The 16,630-nt window shown below is 39.1% G+C and overlaps 1 protein-coding gene across 1 annotated transcript in view; it reads right to left on the bottom strand.

Moving 5' to 3' along the window:
• Positions 1-16,630, bottom strand: part of WWTR1 (WW domain containing transcription regulator 1) — a 119,313-nt gene that overhangs the window by 85,470 nt on the left and 17,213 nt on the right. The window lies entirely within an intron of this gene.

The following is a 16,630-nucleotide window of genomic DNA, read 5'->3' as shown; positions in this document are numbered from 1 at the left end:
CTGCACGACCAATCTTATTGTGAGGTCATCATTTGTATTACCATATAAACAATAAGGTTTGCTCAGGTTTAAACACCAAACACATTCTTACCACTCTAATATCTGTCTTAACAATACTAACACACAGAAGAGCCAGACTGGTGTCCAGCTATGCATTTGTCAGTGTTCACTAAGGCATGGGACCTTGGCTTGAGACAGTACCAGGTCTGTCAACGCCACATGTAGTGTCTACGCTAAAGTGATAGAGTGGCACAGCTGCACCGCCGTAGTGTTTTAAGTGTAGACATGCCCTTATTCTCCCTTTAATTACTGTAAATCAAGCATGTCAGCATCTTGCAGGTACAATGTAAACAAAACAAAACAAAAGGATTGTTCAAATCTTCCTCATTTAATGAAGGCCTTGTCTTCACTAAGAAAAGGTGTGCTTTTAACTGACAGAAGTTAGTTAACACATGATAAATCTTTCTGTAAACATGGCTATTTGTATTTCAAAAATGCCAGTATCTTGACATTTAAACAACTTCAAATGTTTGATTGTGCATTGCAGAGGAAAGGAAGCAAAGGACGTGAGGCGAGAAAGATTTGTATGTGGTGAACGTTGGCTAGACACTAGATCAAAATTACTTAAAATAAAATGACAGTTCTTATATCTTAGGTAGTTAAATTAATACTAAAAGTATGTAACTTAGTTACTGCTATTTCAAAGCATTTTTTTAGTAGCCATCATTGTTTTATTATCTTGGTCATGTGAACAGTTCTGGTATGTATCAATGAGTACTGCTATTTTACTGTTTATTTCCTATAAAAAGTCCAGTCTGCTGGCAAATTTTTGACAAAGGAAATTTTCAATTGTTTTAAACAAGTTCTATTTACTAGAAATATTACATTTTGTGTATGTGCGTGTATCCTGCATGTTACCACAAATGAAGCTCAAAGTGACACTTTCTAGCTTCATATCTCTGTATTTCTTGGGAGATGTATGTCCCAAAGAGGGTATGAGTCACATTCTTTCTTTAAAAGAGTAACTTGGAATATAGATAAAATTGCAAATAGTCTCTCCCTAAAAAAATAAGGGTTTTAATATCATGTGTCTCATACGTAACTTAAGTCTATAGACTAGGACAGATTTAAAGACACACCATCCTCTTTCTTGCATCATTTTGGCACACCTTAAAATGAGATTAAAATCTAATACAGAACAACATGCCACTTTAATTTCTAGAGACTAAATTACCAGCATCATCCCAATTTACATCTGCAGAATAAATGAGATGAGGAAGAAATGGGTAGAGCCAAAGTCCTTCAACAAAGCACTTTCCCCACAGCAACAGTTGAATAGCATTACCCTGCACTTGAGGAAATCAATAACATAATCCCCAGTATTATGCTTCATTGTTTTAGAGGGGAGCATTAGAGAGAGGAGCCGGAGCAGGTCTTCAAATGGGGTATATGTGTACAGGTTTACTTATTTCAAAATGGTTAGAGAATGGGGACCCTTGTATACTTCTGTCTTGAGTTCTCCTACAACACAAGAAGATTCCAAATAGTCCCGAGCTGTTCTCTCTAATGGCCAAATATTGCAGACCTTTTTTCACCTAAACTCCCAGTGACTTCAGTCGAGTTTTACTCAATTAAGGTAGAAAGAATGTGATATGAAGTCATTAGACGAAAGTTGAACATTTTTAATACAAGAAGTATCAGTCATGGAAAAGAAAACCCTTTGATCATTGTTCATAAAAAGCCCTATCCTGATTCTACAGAAGCAAGTGGCAAAATTCCCATGGGCCTCAAAAGGAGTAAGAGCAAAGGCTCGTCTGCTGCAGGACAGCAATGCAGAATATGTCTAACAGCTATTCTCTTCTTTTTGAGAAGTAACTATTGTACGTAGTCAAGAGACTACTCTCTTAGACCTGATCCTACAGCTGTCACTTGAACAGTAACTCCAAGTAAAAGGGAGTTTTGTGTGTGCAATGCTGCAGCACCAAGCCCTCACACAGATTTGTTTTTCTTGTTTGTAAAGTCACAGTGTGGTAAAGATTTTAAGTATATATTAATAACTCTTTTACTAAAGAATAGCAATCAGCTCTGAATAAATATGACAAGTGAAAGGAAAATAAAATTGAAGAGGGATGATTTATTATTTTAGTTCCCAGTTTAATGACTTCAGTGTAAAAATAAAGTACTGTTTACAAGTAAACAAGCAAACTAGATTGGCAAATTAAATTAGCATTGTACAAATTAAATTATCCTGTAAGAGCTTTCTGCAAAGATCTATGCAAGGTTGGTCTTAAAAACAAAGCTTTTCAAATGAGTAAACCTCGATTTTCCCCCTTCAAGAATGACTTTAAAGGCAATTGTATTCATTTATGTCACTAGCACAGCTGCTAATGCTGCTAGAGTTACAAAACACCACATTGTATTTCAGTGGAGGTATGATTAGTGAAGCCTGAGAACCAGTCCTCCTACAAATGTTAGCTAGAGATGGGTAAATTATTTCAAACATTGTGTAAGTAAAGAGTCCTTTTGGTCACAACAGTAATTGTTTAAAGTGGACAAATGTGTTTGAAAGGGATCTTCTCTTTCTCTCACTCTCTCATTATGTAGTGTTTAACTTACAGTATTCTTCATGGTCAAAACTATTTTTCCTCTGACATTTAGTGAGACATGATCAATCTCTCATGGGTCTCATATTTTACCAACCTCAAGGAAGATATTCTTGGAGGCTTTTAATAGCAGAATTTATTTTTCTTTCTTATGACTCTTGATGAACTGCCCATTTAAAAAATATTCAGACAACAACAATACGTTGGTCTCCACATTGAAGTGATCACATCAGGAGATCTGGCCCTGAGTTTCCATTCTCAAGTGCCAGGATGCCGGGTTTTGTCCGCACATTCACCAGTACTCCGCCTAAATTTGCAGTCCCTTCTCTGGCAGAATTCCCACTGAAATAACAGGGAGTTTTGCCTACACAGAAGCAGCAGGATCAGGCCTAGTGTGTGCACTGGCAGCTGTAAACATAAACACATGCTTCGATTTTAGCTTGCTTTAAGTTATTGGCTATTTCGGCAAACACACACTGATTAGGAGATGAAAATGGGTAAAAAAATCAATTCTGCTGTTACGTGTTTCATGGAATGTTTGCAAGTCTGGTGTATTTTAAAAAATGGCTACCCAACTGACAACATATGTTCCAAGACAAAACTATTGCAATATAAAATATATTCTAATCATTACACTGACTACACAGAAAAAGATATCACTAAAAAAAGCTTTGTTTTTAAGAAACAAACAGGTAGCTGCCGTGCCACCGTAACAGCTTGCTGATGTAGATTATGTTATAGGAAAATGTACTTCATCAACTGAACATATCCCGTAGAAGATGACTTTCACAGTAACAATAATGATTCAAATCCCATCAACATCAGTGGGAATTTGCCTGAGTAAGGAATGAGTAAAACCTGAGGAAGACCTCAAGGTTTATCATAATGATAAATAATAATAGCAATAAGTGCTTTATACTTCCTTAGCACCTTCCCTTTGAGCAGCTCAATGCATTTTGCCAGAATTAATTAATTAAACCACTCAAAACCCCTATTAGAGAGGCATTAGTACTCCCTTATTTCCAGATGGGAAAAATGAAGAAGAGAGAAACTGAACAATTTGCTGAAGACTCTCAAAACAAATAAGTGATGGAGCTGGGAATAGAACCCAGATCTCTTGACTACCAATCCTGTGCTTTAATCACTAGATAGCTGAATGGTAAATTCGAGTTTTTTTTAAATACAGATTTTGCGCTAACAATGTTCACTTGCAAAAGAGATTTAAAATATTCTCAGGTTTTTTTACAAATACAAAATGTGCACTACAAGTCCTCATCATAGATAAGCATTTACTTATTCAAGAATACCTGTTTTGTTCAAGAGAAGTGAATTTCAAATAAAATTATTTTTATATTGAACTACTGAAACAGTGGAATAAAAACAAGCCAGTGGAATAACAGCTATTAAAAAAAGCAACAGTGCCATTTAAAGGAAAATTCCAATGATCAATTAATATTTCAGAGGCAAACCTGGAATATCCCTATGCACCTGCTAAGAGGCTTGGGAAATGAGGGCAACAGAAGCCTTTCCTACTTGTGCACCTGTGTAAGGGCCAGACATAATATGGGCTGGGGATAGGGTGACCAGATGTCCCAATTTTATAGGGACAGTCCTGATATTTGGGGCGTTTTCTTATATATGCGCCTATTACCCCCGACTCCCGTCCCGATTTTTTACACGTGCTGTCTGGTCACCTTAGCTGGGGAGCACCATCACTGTGTTAACTTGGTGACAGCCTTACAAAAGGGACACAGAGTGAGGCCCTGACACCAAACGGTAGGCAAGGGAGCTGGCCTGTGCAAAGAGGAGAAGGCCAAACACTTCATCCACAAAACGTATGGTGGAGCTTCAGTGGGAATATGCACTTCCCCATAACCCCAAGAAAAATTCTAGTGAAGTCAGCAAGAATTCTTCCTGCTCTTCCCACTGTAGCACAATCCCGGTGCTTGCCCAATATGTTGTTATAACTTAGAGGCAAAGTATAGCCCCAAGTTAGTTAGATACATATTTACTCTGGGTAGAATTCATGTCCTCTGATCAAAGCCCAAGAAGCAACTAGGGGTGCAGGACAGGTGTGTGTTGGAGGCACAGCTCAGCGTATTTGTGCAAAGGCGCCACAGTTATTGCCCAAATACCACAGAAGCAGCAACATGCCACTGCACAGCCTCTCTGTGGGGTTTTCTTCTATGGATCAGCCCAAATTGTGGAGCCAGTGGCCATCTCTTCCTAATTTGCTTACCTAGCTAAAACTTCCCCATGTGCTACTGCAAAGATGGGTGCCAGATAATTTAGCTCCACAGAGTTCACAGAGGAACAGAGTTCCATGTATTCTGTCCTTCTCAGTTCTTTTCTACACAGTGGAAACACACACTCTGCACTGCACAGAGCACTTATCTGCCTGTGGCACCGGACACAGAATTTCACATATTCCGAACACATCTTCAAAACAGTTTTTAAGAAAAGCTGTTTACACTGTTTCCCCTCAATGTCTGAGACTTTTTCCATTTCTCTCTTCCTTTGGGTTGCTATTTAATGATACTTCCTAGCAGACAGCGCAGTCAAATGCAGAGGCCAACTAACAGAAACAGCTTCACCCCATGAAGAACTATAACTTTTTGCATTTTTGGTTAATTTGCTCTAACAGGTGATTAAAACAGGTTTACCAGGTTAGTGGGTTTTTTAACCATACGAACACAGATTAGAAAGTATCTTATTTCCCATGCATTAAAAAGATGATGATTAGCTACAGACTGCACTCAGCAGATTGCTGAGGCGGCAGCATCAGCACTAGCTATTCTTTTTTCATTATACTCATAACTCTATCAAGACAGTACAATATGCTTCTGAGTGTCTGAACAGCCTGGGGGATAAAGATTTTCCTCTGATAATTGAGAGTTCAGATAATCAGAAGGGCAAGCACCATGTAGCCATTCAGCAGAAGCGTGGCTTCATTTGCTGCCAGAGGCTCATCTTCTTCCTCCTCGCAATCCTGACCAGCAGTCTCCGCTGTGCCCCATCAGGACTGCAGCCTCTGTAGCATGATGCAGTAGACAAGATTCACCAATGCTGGCACATGGAGCTGTAATTTAGACCTCCTTGTCAGCTAGGCCCCCCCATAGCTTTTCTCTGTGCCCATGAAGGCTAGAAACTACAGCCTGACAAACTTAAAAAGTTTTACTGGTATAACTACATCCATTAGGGTTGTCGGTTTTTGTTGACATAGCTATACCAGTAAAAGCCCTAGTGTAGATGCAATTATACTGTTATAACTGTGCCTACAGCTTATTTTGGTTCCTGAAAAGGAATAATCTATAACGGAATAAGCATTGTTAGAACTCTATAACTGCAACTACACTGGGGATGGGGGAGTTGATGCTTTAACCGTATTGGAATAGTTAAAATGGAAACGCTTTCTACTGTAGACAAACTTTTACTTTTTCAAATGAACACTGAGATGCTCACCTAATTCCAAGTTGGCATGAGCTGAATTTTTAAGACAAACACCAAATATCATGAGATTAGTAATAAAATCGCAAGAGCTGGCAACACTGAGTATCAACAGTGAAGCTCTCCCAGTGATTGGAATATCTATTATTATTACATGGCTGTTTTCCACTAAACAAATCACAAAGCATATCAATACAACTCTGCTGACACTGCGTGAGAAAGTTTGGGGAGGAGTATGCCTGCTTAGTATTTATTGATTTAGTTAAGTTAGACATGATGTGAGATGCTTACCCTTTCTAACAGATGATCAGTCGAAACAACAATAATTTACTCTGAGATAGTTAACAAAAATAGTTATGGAATGAATGCAAGCAGGATTAACTGCTCTGTATTCAGAAAATAAAACAACTCACATGTTACTTGTAGTAATGGAAGCCACGCATGCCATTTGTGTACAGACATAGAAATCTCTGCAACTCCTGGAACTGCATTTTTTAAAAATTTCACTATGGAAACATTGTTTTATTTTTCCAGTTTGGACTCTTAAACCCCTATTTTTTAGTGCTCATAAAGCAACATATAAATATAACCCTGGCTAGATATTGGTATAATGCAGACTAGAGCTATGCTATATTGGCATAATGCAGACCCATGTAGCTCTGCCAGTATCCCTCTTTTTTTACCTGCAACACACTAACCTTATGGTAAGCAGCACAGACTGCTGATTATGCCATGCTGGTTTGTGGATGTGGACAGATGTCAACAATGGAGAACATAGAGAACTCATGGCACTTTGTGACCAAGCATGCATGAACTCTGGTCCACAGAGGCTGGAAACATGACTGGGCATTAAACTCTTGCGGAACATAGACTAATAACCCTTTTTCCCCTCAGAAACATTCTGATCTGGAAACCTTTGTTTTCTGTATTATTCTGAATTATTTTTAAAGAAAGCTGTAACAGTAGCTACTGTAAAAATATTAATCTCAAGATTTCCTTTCATACATTTTTTGACTCTAAACTAAGTTTTTCCCCCAACTTGTCACCATTAACTTTCATCCACAGGCAAAAACCATGAAATATAAACTGCTATCCACAAGGGGTTTTATTACATTATTTTTTCACAAATAAGCAGTTTTGTAGAAAATTATATCATTTGGAACCACTCTGATCTGTTTTGGGTGATTTTCTGAAACAAGTATGTAACAGAAAGCTTTCCATGTTTACTAGGCTCTTTCCAACACTGATCCTGCAAGGCAAAGATGAGGGACCTCACAGGATATGACCCCTGAACTGTAAGCTCTTCTGGGGAAGAACTGGTGTTTTAGGGGTCCATAGAGTACCATGCTGGGGCTGCAAAAATAAATAAAAACTTCACTAACAGTAAAGTACATATTGCACTGAAGTCAGAAGTGTAGAATTTATCCTCTTCTCTGATTCACATGGTAGAACGTGACTCCAATACTCTGTTCTCCCTTTATGCATGTTGCCATTTGGCTTTCTACATGTGTTTGCAGTGGGTGTTTTGCAGCATGCAGGAGACCAGAATGGTAGAGTTGAGGTTTCTCTGCAGATCTAAGGGAATTTTGCACTCGGAATGAATGATTTCCATAGCAAAAATCTTTTAGTGCATATGCAGTAGCTAATTTTTAATAATACAATAAATTCATGTTTTCTTTTTTTCAGAGGACCAGAAGCAATTATAACATATAGTCAGCTAACAACAGCTGTTTTGTTTTTTTTTTAAATTAATACAAGTGCAAACAAGCATCTTAAACTGGTAAATTTATTTTCATTTGTTCAGCCTGAAAATAGTTAATCACAGAAGTGCTGATACTACTGTATGTATGACCAGCGCCACTGGTTGCTTTGCCATTATCTAAAGTGGGGAACAGATTCAAGCAACCTTTAACACAGGTAGTTCCACTGAATTCAATGGGACTATTCACATGAGTAAGAGTTGCAACAGGAGTTCTGTAGTTTGTTAATATTAGTATAGCTGAGGCCTCACAAACTTATACAGACTGGATGTCCTCTAAAGGTAATCCTTTATTTGCTCACAATTTATTCTGACCATTAGTTTAGTCAAGGTTTTGTATACTTTTATTTAAGGTGGAATACATTGTGCATAAAACTGTTTTCTATATGGTTCAGAGTGTTCTCAGCCTTTCCAGACTAGCATACCTCTTTCAGAAGTCTGATTTGTTTTGCACACCCCAAGTTTCACCTCACTTAAAAACTACTTGCTTACAAAAACAGACACAAAAATACAAACATGTCACAGAACATTGTAACTGCAAAATTGCTTACTTTCTCATTTTGTTTGTAAGAAATTTTAGTTTGTACTGACTTCACTAGTGCTTTTTATGTAGCCTTTTGTAAAACTAGGCAAATATCTAGATGAGTTAATATACCCCCTGGAAAGACCTCTGCATACCCCACTGGTTCAGACAATATGGGAGAAAAGGAAACAATCCCAGCTCAACATGGGTAACTGACACACATTTACTCTCATATTGTTTGGTACCTGTATAAATGTAATTGTGGGTAATGGAGTCTATTTCACTGTCACTTGGGGTACTTAACAGCATCCTGTTTTTCTAGGAAGATGAACCAGGCATTTCTGTTTCTCCAAGATAAAAAAAAAAAAAAAACACTGAGAAAAATATTTTTCTAATAGAGGCCTGCCTGACAGAAAAAGGAAATGTACATGAGACAATATCCTCAGCAACAGCCATCCCTTTAGTAAAGTAAACCAGACAATATTCCAAAACTACTCAAATAAATGCAAACATCTGATTACATCTACAGGGAAAATTTGCAAGGTAGCACAAAACGGAAACTGACAAAGCTCCTATAATAAGAGATATTCATTATACTGTTTTATTTGCAAGACTATGTCTTCTTTTAGCCCCTTAACATACAGCTTTCTCTAAGATTCATATTGCAGAAAGAATGAGGAAAACAGAGGATAATCAAGATACCCGATGTCAAAAATTCAAAGTGAAATGGATGTTTTAAAAGAGATACTTTGTTAGCGCCATACTGCACCAAATAGTAGGAGCAATTAGAATGCCAAGTTTGGACATTCATTTTAATAGAAAAATCAATATAAATGCCTCCATATGACTTCTTTTCATATGAAAGCCCAATGGCTTTTATTTAAATTAAGTTCAAAATAGTGTTAATTAAACAACATTCAAATTGTGGCAAACTGCTGTTTTTAATAGGAGCAATCGCAAATCACGAAAGAGCTGCTTGCTGGACATTCACAAGTCCTGAAATCATTTTTGGGGACCACAAACTGTCAGCATATTATTATGCTACATCACAAGGTGATGATATTGCAGCACAACATGATCTTCACCCAGATGTGATAGTAATGCAATGACATGATGGCAGAGTTTGGTCCATCAAACAAATTCATAGAGGCGGAAACTATAGCTTGTGACACAAACCAATACAAATTACGAAACTCCAAATTAAGGCCATCTTTCCATCCTAAGCATATGCCATTGTGAAAAGAGAACAAAAAGAAAAGTATGAATTGCTCAGGGATATATAGACAACTGGATGAGGTAAGAATAAAGTAAAGCTTTCAGTGCTCTATCAAGAATGTACAGTAACTCACTTAAAAGTCGTTCCGGTTAACATTGTTTCATTATTACATTGCTGATCAATTAGGAAACATGCTCGCTTAAGTTGTGCAATGCTCCCTTATAACATTGTTTGGCAGCCACCTGCTTTGTCCACTGCTTGCAGGAAGAGTAGCCCATTGGAGCTAGCTGGTGGGGGCTTGGAACAGGGCCAGCTCCAGGGTTTTTGCCGCTCCAAGCAGGAAAAAAAAAAAATAAAAGCCATGATCTGCAGCTCTATCGCCACTTCAGTCTTCGGTGGCAATTCAGCGGCTGGTCCTTCGCTCCGAGAGGGACTGAGGGACCCGCCACCGAATTGCCACCGAAGACCAGGACGTACCTTACATTTGGCTGCCCCACACAGCTGCTTGCTGGGCTGGTGCCTGGAGCCGGCTCTGGCTTGGAACCAGGGTGATCGGCAGTCCCCTATCAGCTCCCCGCTCCCCTAAGTTCCTGTGCGGCAACCGCCTAGCAGGGCAGTTCAGCTGTCCCTCCCCCCACTGCCATGTGCTACTCCCGCCCTCTGCCTTGGAGCTGCTCCCAGAGACTCCTGCTTGCTGGGTGGGGGAGAGGGGATGAGGGGGGATAATGTCAGGTGTCCCCCCCGCCCCTGCTCCTGCCCCTCACTTACCCCTTCTTCATATAGAGCAGGGTGGGACACGACACGGCTCAGGACGGAGAGAGCTTGCTGGCCGCAGCTGCTGTCTCAACTTCCTAATCTACTTAAAAAGGCAATGTACTTAGAGGGGTGTCAGCATACTTAAAGGGGCAATACACATCTCTCTCTCTCTCTCCCACACACAGGGTGTGTGACTCTGTCTGCCATGCTGTCTCCTCTCCCTCCATTCGTGCTGCCTTGTAGAGTGTGAGGCTACATTAACAACAGTGTGTTAACCCCTGAGGGCTCAGCTGAATTCTGGTTCAGCATTTAGCTGTAAGGCAGTCCCTGGGAAATATCCCACCCTCTTCCACTCTCTAAAGACCAAAGACTAAAGCTTCATACTTATCATTGCTGTATACAGTATGAAATTGTTTGTATGTGTGTGTTTGTACATATATAGTCGTCTCGTGACAAAAATTTCCCTGGAATCTAACTCCCACTATTTACATTAATTCTTATGGGGAAATTGGATTCACTTACATCGTATCGCTTAAAGTTTCATTTTTCAGGAACATAACTACAACGTTAAGCGAGGAGTTACTGTAATAGCTTGCGAATGTAGTTTTTGCCACACATTATGTCTCCATCACTGCCACTCTTCCAGTAGGGATTCTGAGAAGTTCTATCCTTGGTACTTTTAGGAGTATAGTTAAACCTTTTCTTTGCAATTTACAGTATGGATTAGAGATATTGATTTACTTTTGATGTTATTGTACTATACAGTAGTTTGAGATGTTTGTAGCATGAGGTTCTATAAAGTATATTATATTGGGTATTGTAATATTTTAATTGCATGCACAGCAAAATAAGGCATTATAACAAATGTTTAACAAACAGTTTGTACATTATGCATCCTTAACACTAAAGGTTTTTGCAAAGCTGTTTAAGTATTAATTACTCAACCTTCCCACTCCCAACAACATTTTTTTTGGGGGGGTGGAGTGGGGGGGTTGTGTTTGTTTGTTCATTTACATTCCTGTAAAGTTAACGAAGATCAATCTTTGTCAGGATTTGCTTACACAGAAAAATAACCTTTACTTTTCTGAAGTTAGCCCAGACATAATTTTTATGAGCAAGGTATAAAGCCTTCAAAAGAGGTCATTGTTAGTTTGAAGTTTAATGACACTTCCCATAACTCTAGAGATGTCACAAATTGAAACCTCATTCTATCTTCGCTATTGTCTGCCTTCAGTGATTTGATAGACTAAAGATGCAGCGAGAAAAATAAATATGAAACCACATCTAATAACTTCTGGTGATATAGTACTAGTTAGTACGAGGTATTGAAAATCACGCTTTTATTAAATTTGCCATATACTCTTTTCACTCTCACCATTTACTTTTTGAAAAGGCAGGAAGTGTTCCAAATCACAAAAGTCTGCATAAAAAAGTTACAGTTCAAGAATTTTACAACACTTGTGTAGCATTAAAGGAGAAAACTGTACTGCGAACATTTCAGTGATTAATCTTGGGGTAATAAATTAAGTCATTCAGACTAATTAGCTATTGAAGCATTCTACTTTTTGCTAGTCAAGTTCAAAGTGTTGCTGCAACCATAATTTGGGAATTTAAGTTTTTATTCCCCGAAGCTAATATGACGATCAGCACCATTACCAGCAGGTGCACTCATAGGGTGTTGCATGCTAAAAGCAGTGGCCTGCCATTAAACTCTCCACATTCCTGTACTACTGTTTCAACATGTTGTTGGCACAGATCCAGCCTTGATCACCATTCTGCTGCTGCACTAGGATGATTTTATATTTGCTCTGAAACCTAAAGAACAGAAACTTTATGCATAATATTTTGCCTTAATTTCATTCTACTTTTACTTAATTTTTCTTCACCTTTTATTAAATGTTTACAGAAAACCCCTGAAAATAAAAGTCTACTGAACAAAAAAATACATGCGATTGATCAAAACAGTTTTATAAGATAGTATAATTGACATTATTTCTCCATTAATATGAAGTTTCCACTTTAAAACAAATTTTTAAAGTGCCAGTTAACATTTTTAGGCCGATCTTTCAAGTAGCCTAAAATAATTAAATTCATTACTTATTCTTGGTTCTAACAAATTAAGTGGCGTCCATATGCTGTGTAACACTGCTTTTCTTGGGCCAGTGCTATATTCTTAGTACACCTCTACCGCAATATAATGCGACCCAATATAACACAAATTCGGATATAATGTGGTAAAGCATGTCTCGGGGGGGGGCAGGGGTGCGCACTCTGGTGGATCAAAGCAAGTTCGATCTAACACAGTTTCACCTATAACGCAGTAAGAATCATCCCTGTTACATTAGGAGTAAGTCAACTGTGTGCTTGGATTTTCTTTTTTTTAATTTTATTTGAAGATTCCATTTCAAAGAGAATTCTACTGGGGAAATGAGGAACATAGACCCCACCAGAAAAAAAAGAAAACCTACAAAGGTAAAGGGGGCCAAAAAAATCTAGATAGCATCCTTCAAATCAGAATAGTCCTGCTTAGATAAGCTAGAAGCCAAGAAAAAGAAAACCTGCATTCTAACCATCATTGAATAGGAGTTATCTGACATATTCCAAGGCTGGGGGAGAAGGAAGAAGGTTTCAGTGACAAAGTCAGCTCATTCATCTTGTCCACAGGTATATTTAAATTAACAACAAAACCTGGTGAACAGCCAGGTGAAGCTTAACCATCCCCAAAATAGGAGCATTATTGTTCATTTTCCTAGTTCAACAGCTTCTATGAAATGGAACCAAACACTTCTATTGCTACAAAAAATAATGAAAAAACAGAAGGGAAAATTTGATTTTGAAAACTATACTTTGTGCCTTATCCTGACAAATGTTGAACTCCTATGACTTTAGCTGTAGTCCACATTAGGTATGAGGCTCAAAAATCACTCAGGATTACGTCCTATAGTCTACATTTTCAAGAGTGAAAAGTGATTTTGGGTCACCTTAGAAGACCCTGATTATTTCCAGAAAGTGCTGAGCACCTGCTCTCTGAAAAACAGTTCCCTTTAAGATGTATCATAGAATCACAGAATATCAGGGTTGGAAGGGACCTCAGGAGGTCATCTAGTCCAACTCCCTGCTCAAAGCAGGACCAATTCCCAACTAAATCATCCCAGCCACGGCTTTGTCAAGCCTGACCTTAAAGACCTCTAAGCAAGGAGATTCCACCACTTCCCCAGGTAACCCATTCCAGTACTTCACCACCCTCCTAGTGAAAGAACTTTTCCTAATATCCAACCTAAACCTCCCCCACTGCAACTTGAGACCATTACTCCTTGTTCTGTCATCTGCTACCACTGAGAACAGTCTAGATCCACCCTCTTTGGAACCCCCTTTCACGTAGTTGAAGGCGGCTATCAAATCCCCCCTCATTCTTCTCTTTCGCAGACTAAACAATCCCAGTTCCCTCAGCCTCTACTCATAAGTCATGTGTTCCAGCCACCTAATCATTTTTGCTGACCTCTGCTGGACTCTTTCCAATTTTTCCACATCTTTCTTGTAGTGTGGGGCCCAAAACTGGACACAGTACTCCAGATGAGGCCTCATCAATGCCGAATAGAGGGGAATGATCACGTCCCTCGATCTGCTGGGAATGCCTCTACTTATACAGCCCAAAATGCCGTTAGCTTTTTTGACAACAAGGGCCCACTGTTGACTCATATCCAGCTTCTCATCCACTGTAACCCCTAGGTCCTTTTCTGAAGAACTGCTGCCTAGCGACTTGGTCCCTAGTCTGTAGCAGAGCATAGGATTCTTCCATCTTAAGTGCAGGACTCTGCACTTGTCCTTGTTGAACCTCATCAGGTTTCTTTTGGCCCATTTCTCTAATTTGTCTAGGTCTCTCTGTATCCTATCCCTACCCTCCAGTGTATCTACCACTCCTCCCAGTTCCGTGTCATCTGCAAACTTGCTGAGAGTGCAGTCCACACCAGCGGGGAGAGATAGCCTGCTAAACCTAGGGTTGTGAGTTCAGTCCTTGAGGGGGCCATTTAGAGATCTTGGGCAACAATCTGTCTGGGGATTGCTCCTGCTTTGAGCAGGGGGTGGGACTATATGACCTCCTGAGGTCCCTTCTGACTCTGATATTCTATCGTCCAGATCATTAATGAAGATACTGAACAAAACCGACCCCCAGACCAACCCTTGGGGCACTCTGCTTGATGCCAACTAGACATGAAGCCATTCATCACTACCTGCTGAGCCCAACGATCTAGCCAGCTTATAGTCCATTCATCCAGCCCATACTTCTTTAACTTGATGGCATGAATACTGTGGGAGACTGTATCAAAAGCTTTGCTAAAGTCAAGGAATAACACATCCACTGCTTTCCCCTCATCCACAGACCCAGTTATTTCCTCATAGAAGGCAATTAGGTTAGTCGGGCATAACTTGCCCTTGGTGAATCCATGCTGACTGTTCCTGATCACTTTCCTCTCCTCTAAGTGCCTCAAGTTGAGCACACACACACCCCAAGAAACACTGCCTTTGTCAGGAATGGGAATTCAGCTTGCAGATGGGTTGCTTCAATGGATTCAGGGAACCCAGGAAAATAAGTATTGCATATAACTCATGCATGACCTAAGGATTAGGCTATCTGTAAAACTGGTAAATCATTAGAAGTACATTAGACATTACAGTTTGTAAGACAAAGATTGAGTCCAAGTCTCCTGTAAGCTCAATGAAAAACTGCCACATGAGTGTATTGTGGGTGGATCTTCACATATCGGTATGGATCAACCCTTTGCTAGGAAGAAGGCAGATCTGGAGCAAAGCCACTCTTGGAACAGCATTGATTTCTACTCTTTTGTCTTCATCCCATATATGAAAAGGTGAATGAGATGAAAAGACAGTAGGGGAGCCAATGGCAAAGACAGTGGGGGAGTCAATGGCAGAATGGATCATCAGCAAGCCAAACCTTTCAGCCAGGATGGGAATAGTAACTCAGGGAACAAAGCAGAGAGTCTAGCCCCTCCACTGGATATCTTCACAGTTACTCAGGGTCCATGTATGAAGCCTAGACCATAGGCCTTCTGGAAGCCACAAACTTTTCTCCATCAGGGGGAAAATATGATGCTAATGCCATATATTCAAACTCAAAAGTTTTGGAAGCTATATTCCACTTCCGGAAGGAGAAGGGAGGAAGTGCTTTCTATGGGATACTGTATCCCACTCTGGATCCAATCCAGTAATCCCTTATTCAGGTGAGTAATTCTTACTCACAGGCATCGTCTGGGTCAATGAGACTACTTGCCTAAATAGGCATAGCTCACTTGAGTAAGGATTTGTGGAATCAAACTCTTTGTTGGTAACAGAAAAAAAGCTACAACACCACACCTAACCAATTTTATTTTGTAATGCAATCCTTCCAACATTAATGTTTCTTAGTATCAAGAAGTTTATCTAGTTAAATGTTTTACAATACCTTCATTAGATTGTAGGCATGATAAATAAATTTTAAAAACCTACCAGATCACTTGATTGGTTAAGGCCATGCCTTACTATTACAGCTTTTTTCCACTGCCTTTTAAGATAAACAGTCATAAAGAATGAGAAAAAGTTCAGCAGCACTGATCAAACAAAGCCCCAGCTGATAGTGTCTTTTAAAAAAATACTTTAATAAAACCTCAATTTGTAAATAGGACTATTAATTCAAAAGTAAAATATTGGCCAACTAAAAAGAGGACTTAAAAGAAATTACAGAGAGACATTTGTCAATTCATGTCTCAAACTTTCCACATAGCTTTGTTTCCCCTTCCCAGATGTAAATTAAATGCAAAGTAAAAACAATAACCACTGCTCCCAAGGGTGGAAAATGTAATATCTTATTGTGTAGTATTCCTGCTGAGTCAGATGCAACCAAGTCTCTGTTATAGCTGATCACGTCAATAGACCTTGAACTAACAATTCTCTACAAAGGCCTTGACAAGATAGATCAGAATAACTCTGAGACCCAGATTTAAGTCCCAATTGTTTGGGTTTGTGAATAAATTGTCAACAAAGAATTGAAAAAATACTTGCATTTTACAGGGACAGAATATACTCAAAGTCAAAAATTACCCAATAGTACCAAATAAATACATCCAGGAATTCTCACCAGCCGAACTTTAAAGTTGACCTGAATTTTTTTTTTTTATAATTGGGCTTGTGCCTGTCTCTGTTTCAATTTTACGTTTAAAGAAGGTATTTTATTGTTGCTTTAAAGTCTGGGAGGTTCTTTCTCTCTTTCTTTTTAAACTTTAGGAATATCAGGAGTGTCAAGTCTGGTTTTCCTGGCTTTGCCAAAAGAT

This window comes from Chelonoidis abingdonii, chromosome 8 (assembly GCF_003597395.2).
Source record: "Chelonoidis abingdonii isolate Lonesome George chromosome 8, CheloAbing_2.0, whole genome shotgun sequence".
NCBI classification, from domain to species: Eukaryota; Metazoa; Chordata; order Testudines; family Testudinidae; genus Chelonoidis; species Chelonoidis abingdonii.
Note: the sequence above shows the minus strand (reverse complement) of the source record. Positions and strands in the feature narration are given on the sequence as shown.